The following is a 26,525-nucleotide window of genomic DNA, read 5'->3' as shown; positions in this document are numbered from 1 at the left end:
AGGTGAACTGGATACCCACATCAAGAATCTATCTGATTGGAAGATATAAAAGGCTGTGTACAGGACATCTAACTTACTAAAAGTCTCTCAGCCAATATGTACAGAGACACTTTCCAATGAGCCTGGGATAAGGTAAGTCTTTTGACAAGAATCCCTTTTCCCTAGAAAACACTGATTGACCACCAAATAAATTTTCTATCTTTTCTTACTTTCTCACTGGACTATCCTCCTTTCCTGTGCACTTATTTTTTTTCCCTTAAATATTGAATGTTAGAGTAGCATAATTTTTTTTCATGAAAAATTCCATATTTGACCTGTGTCAAATTTGAGGACTCAGTTTCACAGGCTGTGAGACTGTATTTTTCTTGCTTCTAATGTTTGACCTCTAGTAGATGAGGCTGGTGTAGAGGCTTGTGCAAGATTCCTGGCAGGAATACTATTTATGATTATTCAAAAGAAAATGAAGTAAGTATAAATCTAACAATATGTCTATAACATGTGAGTCCTAATGATTACAAAATGATAATAAAAGACGGGGCTCCCCTCATAGCTCAGTAGTAAAGAATCTGCCTGCCAATGCAGGAGTTGCAGGTTCTATGCTTGGGTCAAGAAGATCCCCTGGAGAAGGAAGTGGAAACCCACTTTGGTATCCTTGCCTGGGAAATCCCATGGATAGAAGAACCTGGAGGGCTGTAGTCTGTGGGGTCACAAAGAGTCAGACATTACTGAGCAACTTAACAAGAACAGCAATAAAAATATATAAGAAGACTTCAATAAAGAGATAGATCAATTTCATGGAATTTTGTCAATAGTCTCCAGTAGCATGATGTGGGCTTGTGAAATATTTAGCAGTTCTCTTGTACTTCAGGAGGCATGTGTCTTAATCGTTTATTCATATATCTTATTTAAAAGAAAGCAACTTCTTTTGATTTGACAGGATGGGTTTCTTTAGAATGAACTGTAATAAGGAAAAAAAAACATACATTTGAATATGTATTAGGTCAGATTTTTGAAATGTAAAAGAAATTTGTCACAGAAAGACTATGACCTTTACACTACAGTAAGGGTAAAAATTGAAGGCAAAGAAACTCAAGAATGTCCATGGAAACATAGAAGCAACCTAGATGCCCATCAGCAGACGAATGGATAAGAAAGCTGTGGTACCTATACACAATGGAATATTACTCAGCCATTAAAAAGAATACATTTGAATCAGTTCTAATGAGATGGATAAAACTGGAGCCCATTATACAGAGTGAAATAAGCCAGAAAGATAAACACCAATACAGTATACTAATGCAAATATATGGAATTTAGAAAGATGGTAATGATAACTCTATATGCAAGACAGAAAAAGAGACAGAGGTGTATAGAACAGACTTTTGGACTCTATAGGAGAAGGTGAAGGTGGAATGATCTGAGAGAACAGCATCGAAACATGTATATTATCAAGTATGAAACAGATTGCCAATCCAGGTTGGATGCGTGAGACAAGTGCTCGGGGCTGGTGCACTGGGATGACAGAGAGGGATGGGATGGGGAGGGAGGTGGGAGGGGGGTTCAGGATGGGAACACATGTAAATCCATGGCTGACTCATGTCAATGTATGACAAAAACCACTACAATATTGTAAAGTAATTAGCCTCCAACCAATAAAAATAATTGGGGGAAAAAAAAAGAATGTCTATGGAAGAACAGTTTTTAGAGTTATTGGAGGAATATAGATGTCTACAGGTTTCCAACTGACATCATCATTAGTTTTGCTTTTCCCTGTTTTTTTTTTTTTTTTTTAATATGAGAATGGGGCGGAAAATTAGTTGTTCAATGTATTAATGAGATAGGAGTTTGCCCTGGGGAAAACAACATATTCTTTCCCACTACTGTATTTTATTTTTCATTTTGAGTAGGGTTAGGAAGAGTATTGACACCTCAAGCAGCTATGGATGTCACATTGTCTTTTCTGCTTCCACAAGAAAAAGAAAAAAACAAACTTGATTTGTCCTGGTAATTTGAAAACTTTGATCTAAAGTATTAGTTCCAAAATATTGTTTAAACATTGCTTTTGCATCTTCCAAATTTGGCACAAATGGATTTTTGAACCAGCATCTCTAAGTGACCTGGAAGTCTATTTCAGAAATTAGCCACTTTGCCATTAGTCATGCTCATGGCACTGTGCTCCTGAGACCCCATGGCAAGGTGAGATATCTGTTTAAATGAGTAGCCATTCTGAATCTGGATGTATACTCTCTTATAATTTCATTTGAACATCTTACTTGGATTTGTAGTCTTGTCTATAAAATGAATGCTTTTTCATATAAGAAGCAGCTGATATTTTTTATCAATTCAATTCAAAGGAGTCAAAAAATTGTTATTATACAGTGCATCTTGCCTTATGTCCTTTCTACTTGGAGTTGATTCCATTTTTTAATCCAGTACTAATGAAGCTGCTGAGATGTTTTCCTTGTAACAACTGAAACATAGTTTTACATGGCTGATAGCTTGGTAGTCTGTCAACCTCATGACCACATAGTTATTTTTGCCAACATCCCTACACTGGTTTCTGTTATACTCACCCCATTTGTCATTTTATCTTCTGTGTTAATTGAAAAGAAACAATTCATTTTATCATTTTCTTGGTTTGGTTTCAACAACTTCTATTTTCTTACACAGCCAACGGCCATCTTGTCGTATCATAACATGTGGGATTTCTTGATCTATATTTCTAGTTTCTTGGGTTTTTTCCCATGGAGTTTTGCGAGGACTCTCCAGTGTAATTGCCAAGGACTGAGTCAGATCATTTTGACATATATCTTACAAAGATACAAAGGGAATACCTTGTGGCTTTAGAGAATGTTTTCAGCCTCATTTTAGGCTTTGCACTTAGCTATTTTTAGCTACCTCTTAAAACCTCTTAAAAATGCTGATTTCAGCATGCAATGCTAAAATTGTATTAGTCATTTCTGGACAATCAGAAACAGAAGCAGCACTTGTCGTTGTGGACACTGGTCAGCCTCATTTTAGGCTTTGCACTTAGCTATTTTTAGCTACCTCTTAAAACCTCTTAAAAATGCTGAATTCAGCATGCAATGCTAAAATTGTTTCAGTCATTTCTGGGCAATCAAAAACAGAAGCAGCACTTATCATTGTGGACACTGGTCACCTTTCATGATTTGCTATCCCATAGCCAAGGCAGACATCTGGGTTGGGTATCTTTTCAGGATAATTTGTTTCCAAGTCATCCACAGCTTCTACAGACTGAAAGAGAATTCACATGGCTCTTCATTCATGAGTACTATTTCAGAGGACGGAGATGATGCTTCTTGCTTTGTTCTTCTCAAAGACGAATTAAAAAAAAAAGATGAATTCTCTAAGAATGTGGTATTGCTCCTGGGTTTTCTTTTCTTTGAAACTTTGTGATGACTGTATTTCCATGAGAAGTAAAGACAAAACATTTCTGAGGTTGGTGTGGACAAGGGTAGACAGTAAAAATTGGAAAATCATTTTAAAATGTTAAATTTTCAGTTTACCCATCAGCAGACGAATGGATAAGAAAGCTATGGTACATATACACAATGGAATATTACTCAGCCATTGAAAATAATACATTTGAATCAGTTCTAATGAGATGGATGAAACTGGAGCCCATTAGACAGAGTGAAGTAAGCCAGAAAGATAAACACCAGTACAGTATACTAACATATATATATGGAATTTAAAAAGAATCTATTAGATTGTTAAAACTCACAGGAAATGGTGGGGGGGGGGGAGTCTTCTTTATAGATACAGAAAAATCAAGCATTAAAAACTATCAACAGTATTCCAAACAACCACAGTAAAATATCCCTCATCAGTTCACTTAGCCTTAAATGAAAATGAAATGTCAGTCAATGAGTCATGTCTGACTCTTTGTGATCTGATGGACTGTAGCCTGCCAGGCTCCTCTGTTAATGGGATTTTCCAGGCAAGAATACTGAAGTGGATTGCCATTCCCTTCTCCAGGGAATCTTCCAAGGGATCGAACCGAGGTATTAATTATTCCACTGGACTTTTGGTCAGCAGTTTCATGAAGTTGTTTCTTAACTAAAAAGAGTTCTGTAAATCTTGATCAACACACTGAAAAGATCTGAATATTGTCCAAGTAAGCACATTAGAAGCCTGTCCCCAAAAGTCTATTGTTTGGAGGGGAGTTTGGGGACTTTGAAGTGTCTGGTTCTGTGTTCTTCCGTGGGGCTCAAAGGTGTTACTTCTTCAATTCTGGCCTCTAGCTGGTTGCAGGCCCTTTGGATAAGCATCAGAATAAAACAGAACTGCCTGTAGATGGATAGACACATTTTTTTTTTGCTCATTTCACAACAGGTAAAATTGGAGTGGGGCATCCTAGGTGGCACAGTGGTAAAGACTCTGCCTGCCAATGCAGGAGACAAGGGTTCTATCTCTGGGTCAGGAAGACCCCCTGGAGAAGGAAATGACAACCCACTCCACTATTCTTTCCTGGGAAATCCTGTAAACAGAGGACCAGATGGGCTATAGTCCATGGGGTTGCTAAAGAGTCAGACAAAACTTAGCGGCTGAGCACACACAAAAAATTGGACTACATGGAAGTTGAGTAGCTTGCCCAGGGTCACAGAAGCAATAAGCAAAGAGTCAAGAATTCCCACCAGGAAACCTGGTTCTTATGCTATTATCCCAAACAACTAACTATAAGATGTATCACTACCATCTCCTACACACACACACACACACACACACACACACACACACACGCTGGTGCTCTTGGCAAAGCCACTTACCTTCTGAGGAGCCCTCCCTGTCTTAATTGAAACCCTCCCTCTGGCATTTTGAGGTGCTGTTGTCGATGTGCCTACCTCAAGTAAGCCCCGGGAGGCCCATGGTTTGAAGTTGTCTTGCCAAATATGCCTGGAACAAATTTATCTCCAAAGCCAATCTCTGTGAACACTGAAAGGCCGAGACAAGATCCCTGCTAGCCATGAGTTCCCTTTTGTACACATGAGAAAAAGTACTTCTTTGGTGGTGTGTGTGCTTTTTTAAAATGTGTCTCATCTGTCCCTTCGGGGCTGAGACAGAGCCACGCCAACCCATGGAGATATTTCCACTTCCAAAATTCCAATTGGAGTGTTTGGCTTAGAGACAGATAGTGAGGTTTACAACTGGCAGAAGATCAACCACACAGATCAACCATGCAGCTTGAAGAATTTAATGGTGCTGTGCATACAGGAATGTCAACAAGTCTTTACTTCTTAGAGGTAGAGTAGGTTTGCAGTGCTTCCTGTAGAGAGGCCTATGTCTTTATCACGTCGGCCTTATTTCCGTGATGAAAGGAGATTTCACAGAACTTTCTGAAAATACAACCCAGAAAATATAACAGGTCAACCTCAGCAGGGGTATCAGTGGTGGTGGGGAAGGGTGGGGCTGCTCTGTAGTTCAGGGCAGAGCACAAGGTTCTCACACGTTTGCAAGGCACTCTGAGGACTTCGCCAGCTGCAGCATTTTCTTATCAGAGCTCAGGATCTGATCATGCCTCCTCTAAAGTATGAGGTTGATTCCATCCTGCCAAGGGGTACATCTGGCCAGAGAGTGGGTCAGAAGGTAGGGGAGGTCACCCGTGACCCTGACAGGAGCAGTTTTGGTGAAGTGGTAGAGAAAAAGAAGAACATCATACACAAACAAAACCAGACATTCATGTGGGTTCAAGGAAGAGACTAGGAGGAGTAAGTGAAGAGGGGATTATAGACAACTCTTTAGAAGATGTATTTTGTAAAAAGGAGTACCAAGATAGTTGAAAATTGTAATCAGTACAGAGAAATTGTGGTTAGAGAGAGTGCCTGATGAACTATGGACAGAGGTTCATGACATTGTATAGGAGGCAGGAATCAAGACCATCCCCAAGAAAAAGAAATGCAAAAAAGCAAAATGGCTGTCTGAGGAGGCCATACAAAGCTGTGAAAAGAAGAGAAGCAAAAAGCAAAGGAGAAAAGGAAAGACATGCCCATTTGAATGCAGAGTTCCAAAGAATAGCAAGGAGAGATAAGAAAGCCTTCCTCAGTGTTCAATGCAAAGAAATAGAACAATCCAAACAATAGAGTGGGAAAGACTAGAGATCTCTTCAAGAAAATTAGAGATACCAAGGGAATATTTCATGCAAAGAAGGGGTCACTAGAGGACAGAAATGGTATGGACCTAACAGAAGCAGAAGATATTAAAAGAGGTGGCAAGAATACACAGAAGAACTGTACAAAAAAGATCTTCATGGCCCAGATAATCACACCAGATAATGGTGTGATCACTCAAACTCACCTAGAGTCAGACATCCTGGAACGTGAAGTCAAGTGGGCCTTAGGAAGCATCACTACGAACAAAGCTAGTGGAGGTGATGGAATTCCAGTTGAGCTATTTCAAATCCTGAAAGATGACGGTGTGAAAGTGCTGCACTCAATATGCAAGCAAATTTGGAAAACTCAGCAGTGGCCACAGGACTGGAAAAGGTCAGTTTTCATTCCAATTCCGAAGAAAGGCAATGCCAAAGAATGCTCAAACTACCGCACAATTGCACTCATCTCACACGCTAGAAAAGTGATGCTTAAAATTCTCCAAGCCAGGCTTTAGCAATATGTGAACCGGGAACTTCCAGATGCTCAAGCTGGTTTTAGAAAAGGCAGAGGAACCAGAGATCAAATTGCCAACATCCACTGGATCATTGAAAAAGCAAGAGAGTTCCAGAAAAACATCTATTTCTGCTTTATTGACTATGCCAAAGCCTTCGACTGTGTGGTTCACGATAAACTGTGGAAAATTCTGAAAGAGATGGGAATACCAGACCATCTGACCTGCCTCTTGAGAAACCTGTATGCAGGTCAGGAAGCAACAGTTAGAACTGGACATGGAACAACAGACTGGTTCCAAATAGGAAAAGGAGTATGTCAAGGCTGTGTATTGTCACCCTGCTTATTTAACTTCTATGCAGAGTGCATCTTGAGAAACACTGGGCTGGAAGAAGCACAAGCTGGAATCAAGATTGCCAGGAGAAATATCAACAACCTCAGATGTGCAGATGATACCACCCATATGGCAGAAAGTGAAGAAGAACTAAAGAGCTTCTTGATGAAAGTGAAAGAGGAGAGTGACAAAGTTGGCTTAAAGCTCAACATTCAGAAAACTAAGATCATGGCATCCAGTCCCATCACTTCATGGCAAACAGATGGGGAAACAGTGGAAACAGTGGCCATTTTTCTGGGCTCCAAATTCACTGCTGATGGTGATTGCAGCCATGAAATTAAAAGAGGCTTATTTCTTGGAAGGAAAGTTATGACCAACCTAGATAGCATATTAAAAAGCAGAGACATTACTTTGTCAACAAAGGTCCGTCTAGTCAAGGCTATGGTTTTTCCAGTAGTCATGTATGGATTTGAGAGTTGGACAATAAAGAAAGCTGAGTGCCAAAGAACTGATGCTTTTGAACTGTGGTGTTGGAGAAGACTCTTGAGAATCCCTTGGACGGCAAGGGGATCCAACCAGTCCATCCTAAAGGAGGTCAGTTCTGGGTGTTCATTGGAAGGACTGATGTTTAAGCTGAAACTCCAATACTTTAGCCACCTAATTCAAAGAGCTGATTCATTTGAAAAGACCCTGATGCTGGGAAAGATTGAGGGCAGGAGGAGAAGGGGACAACATTGGATGAGATGGTTAGATGGCATCACCAACTCAGTGGACATGGGTTTAGGTAGACTCTGGCAGTTGGTGATGGACAGGGAGGCCTGGTGTGCTGCGATTCATGGGGTCACAAAGAGTTGGACATGACTGAGGGACTGAACTGAACTGAATACGATACACCTCCAAAGGAAGGGATTCAAAATAACAAGCTTTGCCGGGAGCCGTTATGCGGGGGTCCCGCCCGTGACGAGGTCATGAAGAAAATACCGGGCAGGCAAGGCCGTCCGGCACCCCATCCATGATGAGGTCACGAGGAAAATACCTGACAGGCAAGGCCGTCTAGGATAAGGGACCCTCCAGGTTGGCCTCGGCCTCTACCCCACCCTATATCCTCCCACCTTTCCTGCTGTTGTTCTTATTTGCCCTGCTGCAGATTCTTGTGTTGCCTGCTGAGAGCTCTCCTGCTCCTCTTTCACTGAATAAAGACCAACTTAAACACTAATTAATAAATCTCCTGGACTCTGGTACCCTATGAAGGGGCCAGGGATGAAGGAAATGTTCCAATTCAAACCCTTTTGCTGGCATTCTGGCTTGTTTGATAAATATGTGCTCTCATTGCACAAAATGCTCATGATTGTTCTAAACATCCTAAGCACAGTACGCTAACAAAAGAAACTATTAAGCATAGGTCCCTCTACGGGGTGAGAAAAGCCCCACAAATATTATAGCCACATATACGCCTAATAGAAAATAGTTTAGACAGAGATTAGCTGGCGACTTCTTGCAGGTAATTAACTTTTGGACTAAGAGCCTGTTTTGTGCCATATCTGCTGTTTTTGCAATCCTTTGCATTTCTGTTCTGTAAAAAACGTAATCCTATCTAGTTCCCATGGAGATGACACCTAATAGAAAGAAAATAGATTAACCACAAAAAAGACAGGGTCGGCTACTGAAGTTGCTTAAAGTTGCACCAGGTGCAAGCCATAAATTGTCAACAGGCCTGAAAGCCAAAAGATATTATACATAGAGATTAACCATTAAAAAGGCCCTAATAGGCACAGAGCCCTTTGGGGGGTGAGGAAGCCCTATTAGAGAATACAAAAAATATTGTTTTAAAAGTGGTTATTAGATCAACGTTTGATTGATGTTAATGTGCTGAGGTTGTGCAGTGGAAACTATTGTTAATATAGTTAAAGATATAGTAAAATAAGAGTTTAGCCCTAGTGTAAAAATAATAAGATAATTGTTAATTTTAACCAGGAGTGCTAAAGAGGGGCTGCCTCTCCAGAGCCACAGAGTCTTTGTGTGTTAAACTTTTTAGATAAATTTAGCTGAGAATTTCTGCAAAAAGACTGTCTTTTATGTTAACAGGGTTGTATTTCTATTATGTTACAACTTGGTGTACCTTGAGACTGCCACTTTTCTGTTTTCTGCTAACCTCAAGGCCAGAAGATAATGTACAAAAAAATCTATGGGAAAAGACTCTCATAAACAAAAAATATACAGAGCACACCTGGTTTAGTGAAGGACAAGCTGATGTAATGTTAAACTAAGTCTGTGTGCTTATCTCCCCCTTAGAAATGTACCAACTTAGGGTATAAAGGCTACAGTGAAAAATAAAGCAACTGGCAGACTCTGCCGCACCTTCCTGGTCTGGTCTCTCTCTCTCTCTTTTTCTTTCTCTCTCTCATTCGCCGACGCCGTTCATTCTGAGGGTTTCCCTGGATCCTGCTGGGGCTGGACCCCGGCAAAGCTTTTTGTCAGATACCTCGACTTTACATTGTTCTCTTTTTTCCCCAGCTGTCATTCCTGCTGTGTAGTCTTATATTCCACCCTAGGAATATTTTCATCCCTTACTTCTAGTCTACCATTTATAGTTTGTGAACTACTCAAATAATCAAACCCATCAGAATTGTGCATAATGTAACTATGTAACTCATTTTGAACCAGGATCAGAATGGTACACACTTCTGAATAGTACTTATTATTAATAGCTTTATTCTGAGCACGTTTCAGCAGGTCTTTATAAAATTAATAAATTCTTTGATGGACTTATGTATTATTCATATACTTTATTCTTAACTCTATTAATGAGGTTTTTCTCTCAGTTATATTAATTAGCATAATGTTTAATTTTTGAGTTGTACTCTGTCCCCCATGATGAAATGCAGATTTCCTAATGTGTGAGAGCAGAGTATATCAGGAGATTTCCCCTGTGGAAGACTCAGCCAATGAGGTTCTATCATTGCTCTGTCACAAACAAAGCTGCAAAGTACATTACTGCACAGGTGCTTATTCTGAGAATTTCTTTCCAGTAGAAAACTACAAGTTTATACAATATGCACATTCTTAAACTTTATTAGATATCGACAAATTTTTCTTAAAAGAAGTTGTAGCAATTTATATTTTCATTAGCCAATAATGAGAATTCTGGAAAATTATTTGCCATTGACACCTCAACTACTGGGCTTCCCTGGTAGCTCAACAGTAAAGAATCTGCCTACCAATGCAGGAGAGGCAAACTGGATCCCTGGGTCAGGAAGATCTCCTGGAGAAGGAAATTACAACCTACTCTAGTATGCTTGCCTGGGAAATCCCATGGACAGAGGATCTGTAGCCCACAGTCCATGCGGTCTTAAAACTTAACAACTAAACAACAACAACCTCGAACATTGCCTCTCTTTTTATTTCACGTAATTCTTATTAAATGTTTTCTGGCATCTTCTCATTCTATCTTACAAGTCTTTCAAGTGTCTGACGTTTTTAAAATCTCTTTATTATCCTCAGCTTTGATTTACAGTACTTTAATTACCCCTTCAGTTTAATCAGCTATTTATTTGATTTATTAAAAAGTTAATAGATTGTTCATTTCTAAAAGTTCCATTTAGTTATTTTAAAAATGTGAAGTCAAGGTCTCACTGCTGGAGTCTGGTCCAGCAATTAAGTCTATGAAATCTCCTTGCAGAGCTCACCCCATCCTCCGAGAGGGAGGAGGCCAAGTGGTGATGCTGCTGCTTCTGCCGCTTCAACTGCTGGTACTCCAGCGAGGGCTGGAAGGGTGGTTCCTATTAGCACCCTCGCCAACCAGAGACGGAGGGGAAGAAATCCCGGCAGCCGCTGCTGATGTTGGGTTCGGAGGCTGCATCCAACTCGGTCACAAGGAAAATGGATTCAGTTTGCATCTCTCCTTTCTTTCAACAGCTTCTCCGGCTCTTAGCATGGGCTTCCAAGGCAGTGGCTGAGGAGACCCTCCCGAGGGGCAACACGCAGTAGCTGTCGCACCCAGGAGGAGCCATAGGAACATGGCAGCCCCTGCTTGAGAGGAATTCAACACCAACAGACTCCATTCAGAAAGTAATAATGTCCAAGAAACAGCGAAATAGGGCGAGAAGCCCAAGGCGCTCATTGTCACCCTTCAAGCTGCCAACGAAGACCTCAGGACGAAGCGCACAGACATCCAGATAGAGCTCCAAGGTAGAAGTCTAGGGTATCTAAACTCGAACGAGAGACGACTCAAGAAGCCAAGAGGATCCGCGAGCGGGAGCAGTGCAAGCACACGGTCCTGGTGACGGAGCTCAAAGCCAAGCTCCACGAGGAGCAGATGAAGGAGCTGCAGGCCGTGCGGGAGAACCTCATCAAGCAGCACGAGCAGGAGATGGCCCGGACAGTGAAGGTGCGGGACGGCGAGATCCAGAGGCTCAAGTCGGCGCTGTGCACGCTCCGGGACGGCAGCAGCGACAAAGTAAGGACAGCGCTCACCATCGAGGCCCGTGAAACTGTTCAATGCCGAGCGCCTTAAGCTCTTACAGGAGATTGCGGACCTGAAAACCGCCAAGAAGCAGGTGGACGAGGCGCTGAACAACATGACTTGGATGAGAGTTTGGCAGCTGAAGAATCAGAACTAAGATTCCGACAATTAACAAAAGAATACCAGGCTCTCCAAAGAGCATATGCCCTCCTGCAGGAGCAGACTGGAGGCATCATTGATGCTGAAAGAGAAGCCAAAGCTCAAGAACAACTCCAGGCCAGGTGCTAAGGTATAAAGCCAAAATAAAAGATCTGGAAGCAACTCTGGCTCAGAAAGGGCAGGATTCACACTGGGTAGAAGATAAACAACTTTTCATTAAGAGAAACCAGGACCTTTTAGAAAAGATAGAAAAACAAGAGGCAGAAAATCACCGGCTCCAACAGGACCTACAGGATGCCAGAGACCATAATGAGCTGCTGGAGTTTCCAAACCTAGAACTAAAAGAAAGAGAGAGACGATCCCCTCCGTTTAATCTGCAAATTCATCCATTCTCAGATGGTGTGAGTGCTCTCCAGATCTACTGTATGAAAGAAGGTGTCAAGGATGTGAATATACCTGATCTCATAAATCAGCTTGATATCTTAGGTGATAATGGGAATTTAAGAAATGAAGAGCAAGTGGCTATAATTCAGGCCAGCACTGTGCTGTCCCTGGCAGAAAAGTGGATCCAGCAAATTGAAGGAGCAGAGGCTTCCCTGCACCAGAAAATGAAGGAATTGGAAAGTGACATGGAACAATTCTGCAAAATCAAAGGCTATCTGGAGGAAGAGCTAGACTACAGGAAACAAGCCCTCGACCAAGCATATATGAGAATCCAGGAACTAGAAGCAACTTTGTACAATGCTCTGCAGCAAGAAACTGTTATTAAATTTGGTGAATTATTAAGTGAAAAGCAGCAGGAGGAGCTGAGGACAGCAGTGGAAAAGTTACAGTGGCAGATGCTGAGGAAGAGCAGAGAGTACGATTGTCAGATTCTCCAGGAGAGGATGGAGCTCTTACAGCAGGCCCATCAGAGAATTCGTGACTTAGAAGATAAAACAGACATCCAGAAAAGACAGATAAAGGACCTAGATGAAAAGAGAAACCGAAAACACGGGTAAGACCGCAGAAAAGCAAATACTTCTAAACCTTCAAAGATGGCAGAATGTTTACAGCAGTGAAAGGGAGATCAAAAGCTAAGACCCACCCTGTAGCCAGGACTACACCTGTGTATAGAGGGGCTGGCATCGAGCAAAAACAGGCAGGAAGAGTTACTGACTGGACGGGGGAGAGGAGGTGGGGGATGGTAAAGCTGAAGGATCATCAGCAATAGGAGCTGGAGGGCAAACTGCAGCTTCACTATCATCTGACATTCATGGCACAAGTTCTGGTTCCTTGCTGGATACAATTCTCTCTTCCCTCTTAAAACAAACAAACAAACAAACAAACAAAAAACACACAGTTCAGTGGTGTCTGGGTAATAATCCTTCTTTTCTTATCATAGATGATCTGGTAGTGCTTGATTTCATTCTGAATGGCTGCTACAACCTTCATGTCCCATTCTACATTTGGGTCCATATTATTAAAATCTAACAGTGTCTCCTCAAATAAAGAAAAAACCTCTTGCCATTTTCTGGGTCATGAATCTCTTCATTTCTTAAGTTACTTCTTGTTGTCTCTCTTCATCCTTACTCCGGCCCTCTAGTTCTATCAGGTCTTCAGTGCGTGTTGACATCTTTGAAAGTTCACAACTTAATAGTTCGTTTGCAGGGGAGTTACTGTAATGTAAAATTAGCTCTTTTAAACCGAACAATTTAGTGGTATGAAGTATATTCACAATGTTATACAACCACTGTCTCTATTTCCAAAAGGTTTTAATCACCTCAAGAAGAAACCTCATACCCATTAAGAAGTTACTTCCCATTCTCCACCAGGATATCCAGCCCCTGTCAAATCCCCATCTGTTCTGTGTCCACTGCTTTGCCTATTCTGGATATTTCATACACATAGAATCATATGATGTGTGACCACATATGAGAAAAAGCAAATACCTGAGTAAGGACTAAGACAAATCTAAGTAAGATTAAAATGTGTTTAATTAATTGACTTTTATCAATAACCACATGTTTTCTGTTAAAAAAAATTCTGCAGATACAGAAACAGACACTTTAATTAAAACATGAGCAGAGGAGCTGAATAGACATTTTTCTAAAGAAGATATACAGATGGCCAACAGACACATGAAAAGACATTCTACATCACTAATCATCAGAGGAAAATTTCAAAAGCACCATGAAATGCTGTCTCATAGCTGTTAGAATGGCCATTATCAAAAAGACAAGAGACAAGTGTTGGCAAGAATGTGTAGAAATAGGAACCCTTGTGCACTGTTCATAAAAATGTAAATTGGTACAGCCACTGTGGAAAACAGTATGGAGTTTCTGCAAAAAGATAGAACAATCATATGACCAAGTAAGTTCCTCAGTGGCTTATAGCTCTTTCCATGACAGCATTACAGTTTAACTTTAATGCTGCATATTTTTTTCACGCTATGAAATATCACTTTTTATTTAGCAGCACTTCTACTGATGCAGATTTTGGTTTTTGTAGTTTGAAATTTTATACAGTTAAATGCATAATGAATATGAATAAATCTTACAAATAAGCATATAAATAGATAAATTTCAGAAAGCTAAGTTGTTTAATGTTACGTCTTTAGAAAGAGCTAAGCAGACTGCTCATTCTTTCCAATGTTTCCAGCGAGCCTCTATCAAACACCTATGCTTTCTAATCATCCAGCCAAAGAGCCAAAGGAAATAGACAGAGAATACATGTTGCATTCTTCCTGTCTCCTATCCCCTTTAGTAAAAGTTTTCTTGGTAGGGAAATAATTCCCCAAACAATTGGTAGAGAAATAATTTCTCCAAACAAAACTGATAGGATGTGTATGAGATTTACTTTGAAGAATGGTTCATGTGATTATGGAGGCTGGTAAATCTAAGATCAGCAGGGAAGGTCAACAGACTGGAGACTCAGGGAAGGGTCAGAGTTGCAGTTCAAGTCCAAAGACTGCCAAAGTGAAATAAGAGTTGATATTTCAGTTTAAGTTCAAAGACCATCTGCTGCCAGAATTTCCTCTTGCTTGGAAGTAGTCGGTCTTTGTTTTATTAAAGCCTTCAACTGATTGGATGAGACCCATCCACATTACGGAGGGCAATCTTCTTTACTCAATCTCCACTGATTTAAATCTCATCTAAAAAAGTCCTTACAAAACTATCCGAAACAATGCTTGACCAAATCCATTTGATTTAAATATATTTGGCTGAGCCAAGTTGACACAAACTTAAGCATCACACTCTGCAATACTGATGGGTCTTCTTACTTCAATAGAGTAGAAAACATAAGTCAAATTCCCTGCCATGAATCATAGTGCTTTCTCCAGATTGAGAAGCAATGGAAGAAGAAAGAAGCCCCAAGTTGAGCCCTCAAGTGACAGACATGTGCAAGCACACACAGAATGGCTCAAGAAGACAGTTGGGTAAAGCTCAACACACATTGTCTCTTTTGCTTTGTGTGACAAAAGGGGTTCACTAAAAAACAATAACTACAACAGACCTTCAACTGACAATCAGGATTATAATCCTAGAAATCTGAAAAAAAAATTGAGAACACTGAATTTCAAGCAAAGTAGCACTGAATTTCAAGAACAGAAGAATTGATGCTTTCGAATTGTGCTGCTGGAGGACACTCTTGAGAGTCCCTTGGACCATAAGGAGATCAAACCAGTCAATTCTAAAGGAAATCAATCCTGAATATTCATTGGAAGGACTGATGCCGAAGCTGAAGCTCCAATACTTCAGACACCTGATATGAAGAGCCAACTCATTAGAAAAGACCTGTTGCTGGGAAAGATTGAAAGCAGAAGGAGAAGGGGATGACAGAGGAAGAGATGGTTGATGACATCACCAACTCAATGGGCATGATTTTGAGCAAGCTCTGAGAGATGGTGAAGGACAGGGAAGCCTGGCTTGCTGCAGTCCTTGGGGTCGCAAAGAGTCTGACACAACTGAGGGACTGAACAATAACAACACATGAGAGAAAGATTGAAAACAAGAGCTAAACAGTGTCTTTACTTAGAAACATTATCAGAAACATCTTTATTTTATTTATCAGTGTGTAAGAATGGAAGTAGAAATTAGCAAGAGTTTCCCTTTTCTCCACACTCTCTCCAGAATTTATTGTTTGAAGACTTTTTTTTTCCATTTATTTTTATTAGTTGGAGGCTAATTACTTTACAATATTGTAGTGGTTTTTGTCATACATTGACATGAATCAGCCATGGATTTACATGTATTCCCCATCCCGATCCTCCCTCCCACCTCCCTCTCTACCCAATCCTTCTGGGTCTTCCCAATGCACCAGGCCCAAGCACTTGTCTCATGCATCCAACCTGGGCTGGTGATCTGTTTCACTACAGATAATATACATGTTTCGATGCTGTTCTCTCAAAACATCCCACCCTCGTCTTCTCCCACAGAGTCCAAAAGTCTGTTCTGGATAAGGAAGCTGTGGTACAGATACACCATGGAATATTACTCAGCCATTAAAAAGAATTCATTTGAATCAGTTCTAATGAGATGGATGAAACTGGAGCCCATTATACAGAGTGAAGTAAGCCAGAAAGATAAAGAACATTACAGCATACTAACACATATAAATGTTTGAAGACTTTTTGATGATGGCCATTCTGACTGGTGGGAGGTGATATCTCATTGTAGTTTTGATTTGCATTTCTCCAATAATGAGTGATGTTGAGTAGCTTTTCATGTGTTTGTTAGCCATCTGTATGTCTTCTCGGAGAAATGTCTGCTTAGGTCTTTTTCCCACTTTTTAATTGGGTTGTTTGTTTTTCTGGTATTGACCTGTATGAGCTACTTGTATACTTTGGAAATGAAAATTAATCCTTTGTCAGTTCCTTCATTTGCTATTATTTTCTCCTGTTCTGAGGCTTGTCTTTTCACCTTGTTTATAGTTTCCTGACAGACAAATGGATAAAGAAGCATGTATATAATGGAATATTATTCAGCCATAAAAAGGAATGCATTTGAGTTAGTTCTAATGAGGTGGATGAACCTAGAGCCCATTATATAGAGTGAAGTAAAGTCAGAAAGAGAAAAACAAATACCATACACTAACACATATATATGGAATCTAGAAAGATGGTACTAATGAAATTGTTTTCAGGGTGGCAATGGAGACATAGATAAAGAGAACAGACTATGGACATGGTGGTTGGGAGAGAAAAGAGAGGGTGGGATGTATGGAAAGAGTAATATGGATGTGTACATTACTGTATGTAAACTAGATAACCAATGGGAATTTGCTGTATGTCTCAGGGAACTCAAACAGGGGCTCTGTATCAACCTAGAGGGATGGGATGGGGAGGGAGATGGGAGGGAGGTTTAAGAGGGCGGGGACATATGTATACCTATGGTTGGTTCATGTTGATATTTGGCAGAAACCAACACAATTCTGTAAAGCAATTATCCTTCAATTAAAAACTAAGTAAATATTTTTAAAAAGAAATTAGCAATTTACTCCGTATCTTACTTGTGGGTGTGAAAATCAGTTAGAGAGCTTTGCTTCCTCATCTGGGCATATGTATTTGGTTTTGAACAAATCCACGTCCTCCCAGTAGTTCCTAGCACTACTGGCCCCATTGTCATTCAAATAGGCACATTTGCCCCTCCTTTTATTGGAAAACTGCAATGAAAGAAGCAAAATCAATCAGTTGGCCACTGGATACTTTCTCAAGAGTGGAGAGAATAGAGATGGGAAAATAAGCAAACATTAATTCAGTATTTAAATATAAGGCACATTACACATGGGACTTCACTGGTGGTCCAACTGTTAAGAGTTCACCTGGCAATGCAGGAGATGCAGGTTCAATCCCTGGCTAGGGAATGAAGATCCCACACGCCTCAGGCCAACTATGCTCACACTCTGCATCTACTGAATCTGCACACCTCAACTAGAGAGCCGATGTGCTGCAAACCACAGAGCCCAAGTGCCTGGAGCTCACACACCACAAGCAGGAAGAAGTCTGTGGCCACAGCAAAAATCCCACTGCTGCAATTAAGATCCAATGCAGACAAAAATAAATAAAAATAATTTTTTAAGTTTATTAAACAAGATACACAAATCATCTCTTTAATATTAGCGACTATCCTGTAAGATATGTATTATCTTTTTTATAACCAAAAAGAAACTGAACTCCCCAAAGTGTCATAAAAAGTAAAACTAAGATTCATACCTAACTCGATGAAACTATAGAGACAAGGCTATATCTATCTTCTTTACTTTGGGAAAGAGAAGAGTTGAAATCTTCTTGAAATTGAAGAGTTGAAATCTAAGAAATCTTGCTATGTGGCAGGTAATTTTTTATATCCATAGATTTAGATTTTCTCCTGGCTTATACATTTACCACTAACTAGTTGATGGGCTTTAGTAAGCTGGAGATATAATAAATCAACCATAGGGAGAGTGAACCAAATCTGTCTTACATCTGTAACCATAGTGTTTTTTCAACTACATCCAAAGCATTCATGAAAATTGTCTTCAGACACTTGTTTTCTGTCCAAAGTTTCAGCAGTATTCTATTTCCTTAAATAACTGAAGACCTCAGCAGCTTTTCCTAAACTTTTTCCTTAAAAAAACTGATGATCTCAATAGCTTTTTCTTTTCTGTGTTTCATTATAGTCTTCTTACTTCCCTGTATTTCTAGTACTGAAAATTCAGTGCTTTCAGATGAATACAACCTGACACAAACATTTGGGTAAGCATTTACACTCTAAGTTTCTCCTTTTGCTAGTTAAAATAGTGATAGTCTGATATGGTTTGCTAATTATTGAGACATGCTGCTGCTGCTGCTAAGTCACTTCAGTCGTGTCCGACTCTGTGCGACCCCATGAATCCCAGCACCCCAGGCCTCCCTGTCCATCACCAACTCCTGGAGTTTACTCAAACTCATGCCCATCGAATCGGTGATGCCATCCAGCCATCTCTTCTTCTGTTATCCCCTTCTCCTCCTGCCCTCAATCCCTCCCAGCATCAAGCTCTTTTCCAACAAGTCAACTCTTCGCATTAGGTGGCCAAATTATTGGAGTTTCAGCTTCAGCATCAGTTCTTCCAATGAACACCCAGGACTGACATCCTTTAGGATGGACTGGTTGGATCTCCAAGCAGTCCAACAGACTCTCAAGAGTATTCTACAACACCACAGTTCAAAAGCATCCATTTTTCGGCACTCAGCTTTCTTCACAGTCCAACTCTCACATCCATACATGACCACTGGAAAAACCATAGCCTTGACCAGACGGACCTTTGTAGGCAAAGTAATGTCTCTGCATTTTAATATGCTATTTAGGTTGGTCATAACTTTCCTTCCAAGGAGTAAGCATCTTTTAATTTCATGGGTGCAGTCACCATCCGCAGTGATTTTGGAGCCCAAAAAAATAAAGTTTGACACTGTTTCCACTGTCTCCCCATCTGTTTCCCATGACGTGATGGGACCAGATGCCGTGATCTTAGTTTTCTGAATGTTAACCTTTAAACCAACTTTTTCACTCTCCTCCTTCACTTTCATCAAGAGGCTTTTTAGTTCCTCTTCACTCTCTGCCATAAGGGTGGTGTCATCTGCATATGGATTTAAAACTACTAGGTTCTGTTTTGGGAGATTCTCAAGAGCTCTAGTTCTTTGTCTCAGCACAGAAAGAATCCAGTGAGAGGCAAAGTGATAGGTAAGAAGTGATTTATTAGAATAGGAGGTTTGTGAGGCTAACAACGGGGTGGATGAGAGGGTGCTGTGCCTGAGAATTTAGTGGGCTATGCTGCTGCTGCTGCTGCTGCTGCTGCTAAGTCACTTCAGTCGTGTCCGACTCTGTGCGACTCCACAGATGGCAGCCTATCAGGCTCCTCCATCCCTGGGATTCTTTAGGCAAGATCACTGGAGTGGGTTGCTATTTCCTTCTCCAATGCATGAAAGTGAAAAGTGAAAGTGAAGTCGCTCAGTTGTGTCCGACTCTTAGCGACCCCATGGACTGCAGCCTACCAGGCTCCTCCATCCATGGGATTTTCCAGGCAAGAGTACTGGAGTGGGGTGCCATTGCCTTCTCTGTGAGACATGCTAGTTCTTAAGGAATATAATACTTTTCATTTCTATAGTAATGATCCATTTTCAACAACTGACTAGTTAAGAATGAATTTGATTGTTACAAAAATTTAAGAATTAGACAAACTAAATATTACTATCTCAGAATTGTAAAGGAAGAAATAAAGGTTAATTTTAAGTACCCATTAAGCCTCAGGCTTCCCAGGTGGTTCTAGTGGTAAAAAAAAAAAAAAACCTGTCTGAAAATGCAGGTAGACAAAAGATATGGTTCAATCCCTGGGTCAGGAAGATCCCTTGGAGAAGGACATAGCAACCCATTCCAGTACTCCTGCCAGGAGAATCCAATGGGCAAAGAAACCTGGTGGGCTACAGTCCTTAGGGTCCCAGAGAGTTGTACATGAATAAAGCAAATTAGCATACACACACCCAAGCATCCACTATGTGTTAGGCAGTGCACATATCATGGTATATAAGTTCTAATTATTAAAACTTGTCATCTGTCCAAGATCAAAGAGCTAATGATAAGATTTAGTTTTCAAAACCTACCAATGTCCAGTTCAGTTCAGTTGCTCAGTCGTGTTCGACTCTTTGTGACCCCATGAACTGCAACACAACAGGCCTCCCTGTCCATCACCAGCTCTCAGAGTTTACTCAAACTCATGTCCATTCAGTCTGTGCTGCCATCCAACCATCTCATCCTCTGTCGTCCCCTTCTCCTGCCCTCAATCTTGCCCAGGATCAGGGTCTTTTCAAATGAGTCAGTTCTTCAGTCAGGTGGACAAAATGTTAGAGTTTCAGTTTCAGCATCAGTCCTTCCGATGAACATGCAGGACTGATCTCCTTCAGGATGGATTGGTTGGATCTCCTTGCAGTCCAAGGGGCTCTCAAGAGTATTCTACAACACCACAGTTCAAATGCATCAATTCTTCAGTGTTCAGCCCTCTTTATAGTCCAACTCTCACATCCATACATGACCACTGGAAAAACCATAGCCTTGACTAGACAGAACTTTGCTGGCAAAGCAATGGCTCTGCTTTTTAATATGCTGTCTAGGTTGGTCATAACTTTCCTTCCAAGGAGTAAGCGTCTTTTAATTTCATGGCTGCAATCACCATCAGCAGTGATTTTGGAGCCCAAAAATTAAAGTCAGCCACTGTTTCCACTGTTTCCCCATCTATTTGCCATGAAATGACGGGACCAGGTGTCATGATCTTAGTTTTTTCTGAATGTTGAACTTTAAGCCAATTTTTTCACTTTCACTTTCTCTTCTTTCACTTTCATCAAGAAGCTCTTTAGTTCTTCTTTGCTTTCTGCCATAAGGGTGGTGCCATCTGCATATCTCAGGTTATTGATATTTCTCCCGGCAATCTTGATTCCAGCTTGTGCTTCTTCCAGCCCAGCGTTTCTCATGATGCACTCTGCATAGAAGTTAAATAAGCAGGGTGACAATACACAGCCTTGACGTACTCCTTTTCCTATTTGGAACCAGTCTGTTGTTCCATGTCCAGTTCTAACTGTTGCTTCCTGACCTGCATACAGGTTTCTCAAGAGGCAGGTCAGGTGGTCTGGTATTCCCATCTCTTTCAGAATTTTCCACAGTTTATTGTGACCCACACAGTCGAAGGCTTTGGCATAGTCAATAAAGCAGAAATAGATGTTTTTCTGGAACTCTCTTGCTTTTTCAATGATCCAGCGGATGTTGGCAATTTGATCTCTGGTTCCTCTGCCTTTTCTAAAACCAGCTTGAGCATCTGGAAGTTCCCGGTTCACATATTGCTGAAGCCTGGCTTGGAGAATTTTCTAGCGTGTGAGATGAGTGCAATTGTGTGGTAGTTTGAGCATTCTTTGGCGTTGCCTTTCTTTGAGACTGGAATGAAAACAGAACTTTCCAGTCCTGTGGCCACTGCTGAGGTTTCCAAATTTGCTGGCATATTGAGTGAAGTACTTTCACAGCATCATCTTTTAGGATTTGAAATAGTTCACATCCACTAGCTTTGTTTGCGATTCCTGAAACATTATCCAGGTAACTTACTGTCAGCCAATCAGAGAACTGTGTACGAGCTGATCATGCACCCTGCAACCTCTTTCTCTGTCTCCTCTGTCTGTGTCTTCTCTGAAAGTGTCTTCTCTGTGTCTTCTTTGAAACGGGTCAGGAAGTTCAAGTTTGAGCATTAGCTTCTCATTCTCCTTGCTCGATGTTTAGTAGTCTACATTACTTTCCTTCACCACAAGCTGATGTCAGTAGATTGACTTTGCTGTGCATCAGATGAGTAGACCCAAGTTCAGTTCAGTAACACAAGACCTTTACAGTAGTCTAACAGTCTTGTGGAATATTAAAAGTACCATCTGATCTGTTCTTATTCACACTGCATGCATATTGTTGAAGTAAAATAAAGTCTTTAACTCTGTCTCTGACAGAGTAGAGACTACTACAGATAACAAATGACAATCATATTGGCCAAATCCAAACACGTCTTTCCTTTTCATATTTGTTTTTGAAAAATTCAAGTTTTGCTAGAGAAGATAATGAGTAATCACTCTGCTCAAGATTTCTGTCCAGAGATGACTCTGAAAAAATATCATATTGAGAAATCTTTGATAGCTGACCATGAGGATGACCATGATAAGTTAAATATTACTTCTATTTTTTTAATATGTAACCTTATAATATTTCCACTAAAAATGATAATGGTGGTGGTGATATTGCTTATGGTAATAAAAATAGCATAAAATAGCTTTTGCAGGCTTTATTTTTATTAGACACCATCTAATCACTTCAAACTCATGAAGGATATAATCATTTAATTAAATTTTAACACACTAAATTTACAAATGTATTCCATTACCTTTTTACGCTAAAGCTAAGGATAAACTCTGTGCCCCTTGTCCACTGGTGGCCTTTTATACCCAAGACACTAAAAAATTGATTTTTTTTCAATTATAAAATTGCAAAATCTCCTGCTGACACCAAAGGACAGAGTCACAGATTTCAAAATTTATGGTGCAACTGAACAAAAGCAAAAGTCACAGATATTATTAGGAAGTTGTTTTGCATGACACATCCTGGTGAGGTTGGACCAAATGTCCCACTCAACATAAGAAATTTGAAACACAAATAAGCAAGAGTATAGTCTACACAGGGTTAGAAAATTAGCTCCTTATAAATCAGCCATAATGGTTTTACAGACTATGCAAAAGAAAGCCAAAGGAAAAAAATGACAAAAATTGTCTTTTAAATGTATTATTAGATGTCAGGCATTGTCTATGTCAGACTTCCCAGGTGTCTCGATAGTAAAGACTCCACCTGCAATGCAGGAGATGTGGGTCTGGCCCCTGGATCAGGAAGATCTCCTGGAGGAAATGGCAACCCACTCCAGTAATCTTCTGTGAAAAATCCCATAGAGAGAGGAGTCTGGTGAACTATATAGTCCATGGAGTCACAAAAGAGTCAGACACAACAACAACAGCAACATTATCTATATATTTTATTTATAATAGCTTGTTTATCCTCAAAACAACCCTATGAAGTCTATTCATCATGCTCATTTCACAACGAAATTAGGAATAAGAGTTTAATGAATTTTCTCTAAATTCCACAGTTCACACTTGCAGATTTGGGGTATGAAACCAGATAACTGAGTGGTAAAATGTATATATGGCTAAATACTGGATTACAATCTTTTTCTAACTTTTAGAGGGGGAAGAAAATGACTGAACACGCAACACAGTATGGTCAAAGAAACTGAAAACTGAAGTACAGATTTTTTAAATTGTATTTAAAAAGATAACATATTAGATACTTTTTCCATTGGTGATCATTTATCAAACATTTAGTCTGCACTAGGGACTAGTCTAGAGACTAAGGATATAGAAAAATAGAATACTTTTCCCTCAAATTGCTTATAGCAAACATAATAAGCTCAAATATAAATAGAAAACAACACTATCAGGTAACAAATGCTGTGAGAACTCAGAGGTTGCAACTAATATTCATTAACATTTTCTTTCCTGAAATATAGAAACACTTTATAAATTTGTTGGAAAAAAAATTTGCTCTAAAGGGAAGCAAATTCAAGTGCATTAAAAATAACTGGCCCAAAATCGTTTCTATGTTGTATATGAACTATATGGCTTTGGGCCAATTTTTGGCCATTTCTGATTTTCATCAGATTTCATTATACTGTGGATTCACATAATTTTAGAAAATGTTGACGTTTTTAACAATATGCCCATATTTTCAGTATTGTGTTTTAACTAAAAACAATTTGAGTTTTTGACCAATAATAATATTCACTACATACTTAATTGTAGTGAACTGGACTCAATGGACATGAGTTTGAGTAGATTCCAGGAGTTAATGATAGACAGGGAGGCCTGGCATGTTGCAGTCCATGGGGTTGCAAAGAGTCACCAGGTCAGACTGAGCGACTGAACTGAACTGAACTGAACCTGAATTGAACATACTTAATTGGGCTTCCCAATGGCCACAGGACTGGAAAAGTTCCGTTTTCATTCCAATTCCGAAGAAAGGCAACGCCAAAGAATGCTCAAACTACCGCACAATTACACTCATCTCACACGCTAGAAAAGTGATGCTTAAAATTCTCCAAGCCAGGCTTCAACAATATGTGAACCGGGAACATCCAGATGTTCAAGCTGGTTTTAGAAAAGGCAGAGGAACCAGAGATCAAATTGCCAACATCCACTGGATCATTGAAAAAGCAGGAGAGTTCCAGAAAAACATCTATTTCTGCTTTATTGACTATGCCAAAGCCTTCGACTGTGTGGGTCACAATAAACTGTGGAAAATTCTGAAAGAGATGGGAATACCAGACCACCTGACCTGCCTCTTGAGAAACCTGTATGCAAGTCAGGAAGCAACAGTTAGAACTGGACATGGAACAACAGACTGGATCCAAATAGGAAAAGGAGTACGTCAAGGCTGTATATTGTCACCCTGCTTATTTAACTTCTATGCAGAGTACATCATGAGAAACGCTGGGCTGGAAGAAGCACAAGCTGGAATCAAGATTGCCGGGAGAAATATCAATAACCTGAGATATGCAGATGGCACCACCCTTATGGCAGAAAGCAAAGAAGAACTAAAGAGCTTCTTGATGAAAGTGAAAGAAGAGAAAGTGAAAGTGAAAAAATTGGCTTAAAGTTCAACATTCAGAAAAAACTAAGATCATGACACCTGGTCCCGTCATTTCATGGCAAATAGATGGGGAAACAGTGGAAACAGTGGCTGACTTTAATTTTTGGGCTCCAAAATCACTGCTGATGGTGATTGCAGCCATGAAATTAAAAGACGCTTACTCCTTGGAAGGAAAGTTATGACCAACCTAGACAGCATATTAAAAAGCAGAGCCATTGCTTTGCCAGCAAAGTTCCATCTAGTCAAGGCTATGGTTTTTCCAGTGGTCAAGTATGGATGTGAGAGTTGGACTATAAAGAGAGCTGAACACCGAAGAATTGATGCTTTTGAACTGTGGTGTTGGACTCTTGAGAGTCCCTTGGACTGCAAGGAGATCCAACCAATCCATCCTAAAGGAGATCAGTCCTGCATGTTCATTGGAAGGACTGATGCTGAAGCTGAAACTCCAGTACTTTGACCACCTGATGCCAAGAGCGGACTGATTTGAAAAGACCCTGATGCTGGGAAAGATTGAGGGCAGGAGAAGGGGACGACAGAGGATGAGATAGTTGGATGGCATCACCGACTCAATGGTATGGGTTTGGGTGGACTCCAGGAGCTGGTGATGGACAGGGAGGCCTGGCGTGCTGTGGTTCATGGGGTCACAAAGAGACGAGCATGATTGAGCGACTGAACTGAACTGAACTGAACTGAACAGTGGTGCTAGTGGTAAAGAACCTATCTTCAACTGTCCAACCTCATTCATATACAAATTCATTTAATCATTACAACAACAATGACTAACCTGAAGCACAGAGTAGTTATTAGAGCTGTCCAAGTTAACAGAGCATCACAAGCAAAAGAGCTGAAATTCAAGCCTAGGCAATGTAAATCTAGAATCTACACTCAAATCCGTGTTCTCAAACTCTGTAGTCTTTCATTTATAATTTCCTGGCAACTTAGTGACCTAAGAGGAATTTGATAAAGGATGAACCTGTAAGTATTTAGATGTGATGAGGATAATAAAAGGCATAAAAATATGGGAAAGCCTGAGCATGCATCTCAGTAAGCTATTATGGATTTTGTTTTAAATTACCCAAAATTACACATTTCTATATTATTCTGTTAACATCAAAACGTATCAAAAAAGTGAAATTCTATAAACAAAAATTGAAATTCACTGACCAAAAACAGTACTTGTTACACATATTGCAGCTGTCAGATATATGATTATGGGAAAAACCAAAACTGGATTCAGGATAAATTTATCCAAATGACTTTTTGAAATCAGACAACTTGAAAAAATTATTGAAAAACATTTTTGCATTATTTATAGACTACTAGAAACATTAACCATCAAAATGTTACTTCTACCTAATTCTTCCCTTTTCACCAGGGAGTCAGTTAGCCTATCATTTTATGAATTTAAAATTTCATCTCCAAAGTTTAAGTGTTCATGGAGGCTAAAACTGACCCTGAACACACAAACTATGGATTAACTTGCTACACCTTGAACTAGTTTGGTACATTTGTCACAAATCACGAGAAATATCAACACATTTATTCTTGTTGTCTAGTTGCTAAGTTGTGTTGGACTCTTTGTGACCCCATGGACTGCAGCTTGCCAGGATTCCCTGTTCTTCACTATCTCCCTGAGTTTTCTCAAACTTGTGGCCAGTTTTACATCTGGAAGTTCTTGGTTCATGTACTGTTGAAGCCTACCTTGAAGGATTTTGAACACTACCTTGCTAGCATGTGAAATG

General features: G+C 40.1%; 1 pseudogene; it reads left to right on the top strand.

The window, feature by feature from the left end:
• The first annotated feature begins 46 nt into the window (after window positions 1-46).
• LOC133043731 (janus kinase and microtubule-interacting protein 2-like) lies at window positions 47-17,781 on the top strand (annotated as a pseudogene).
• The last annotated feature ends 8,744 nt before the right edge of the window (window positions 17,782-26,525 follow it).

The sequence above is a fragment of the Dama dama genome, chromosome 22 (genome assembly GCF_033118175.1).
Source record: "Dama dama isolate Ldn47 chromosome 22, ASM3311817v1, whole genome shotgun sequence".
Taxonomy (NCBI): Eukaryota; Metazoa; Chordata; class Mammalia; order Artiodactyla; family Cervidae; genus Dama; species Dama dama.
The sequence above is the reverse complement of the archived record's forward strand: the minus strand, read 5'-3'. Positions and strand labels throughout refer to the sequence as shown.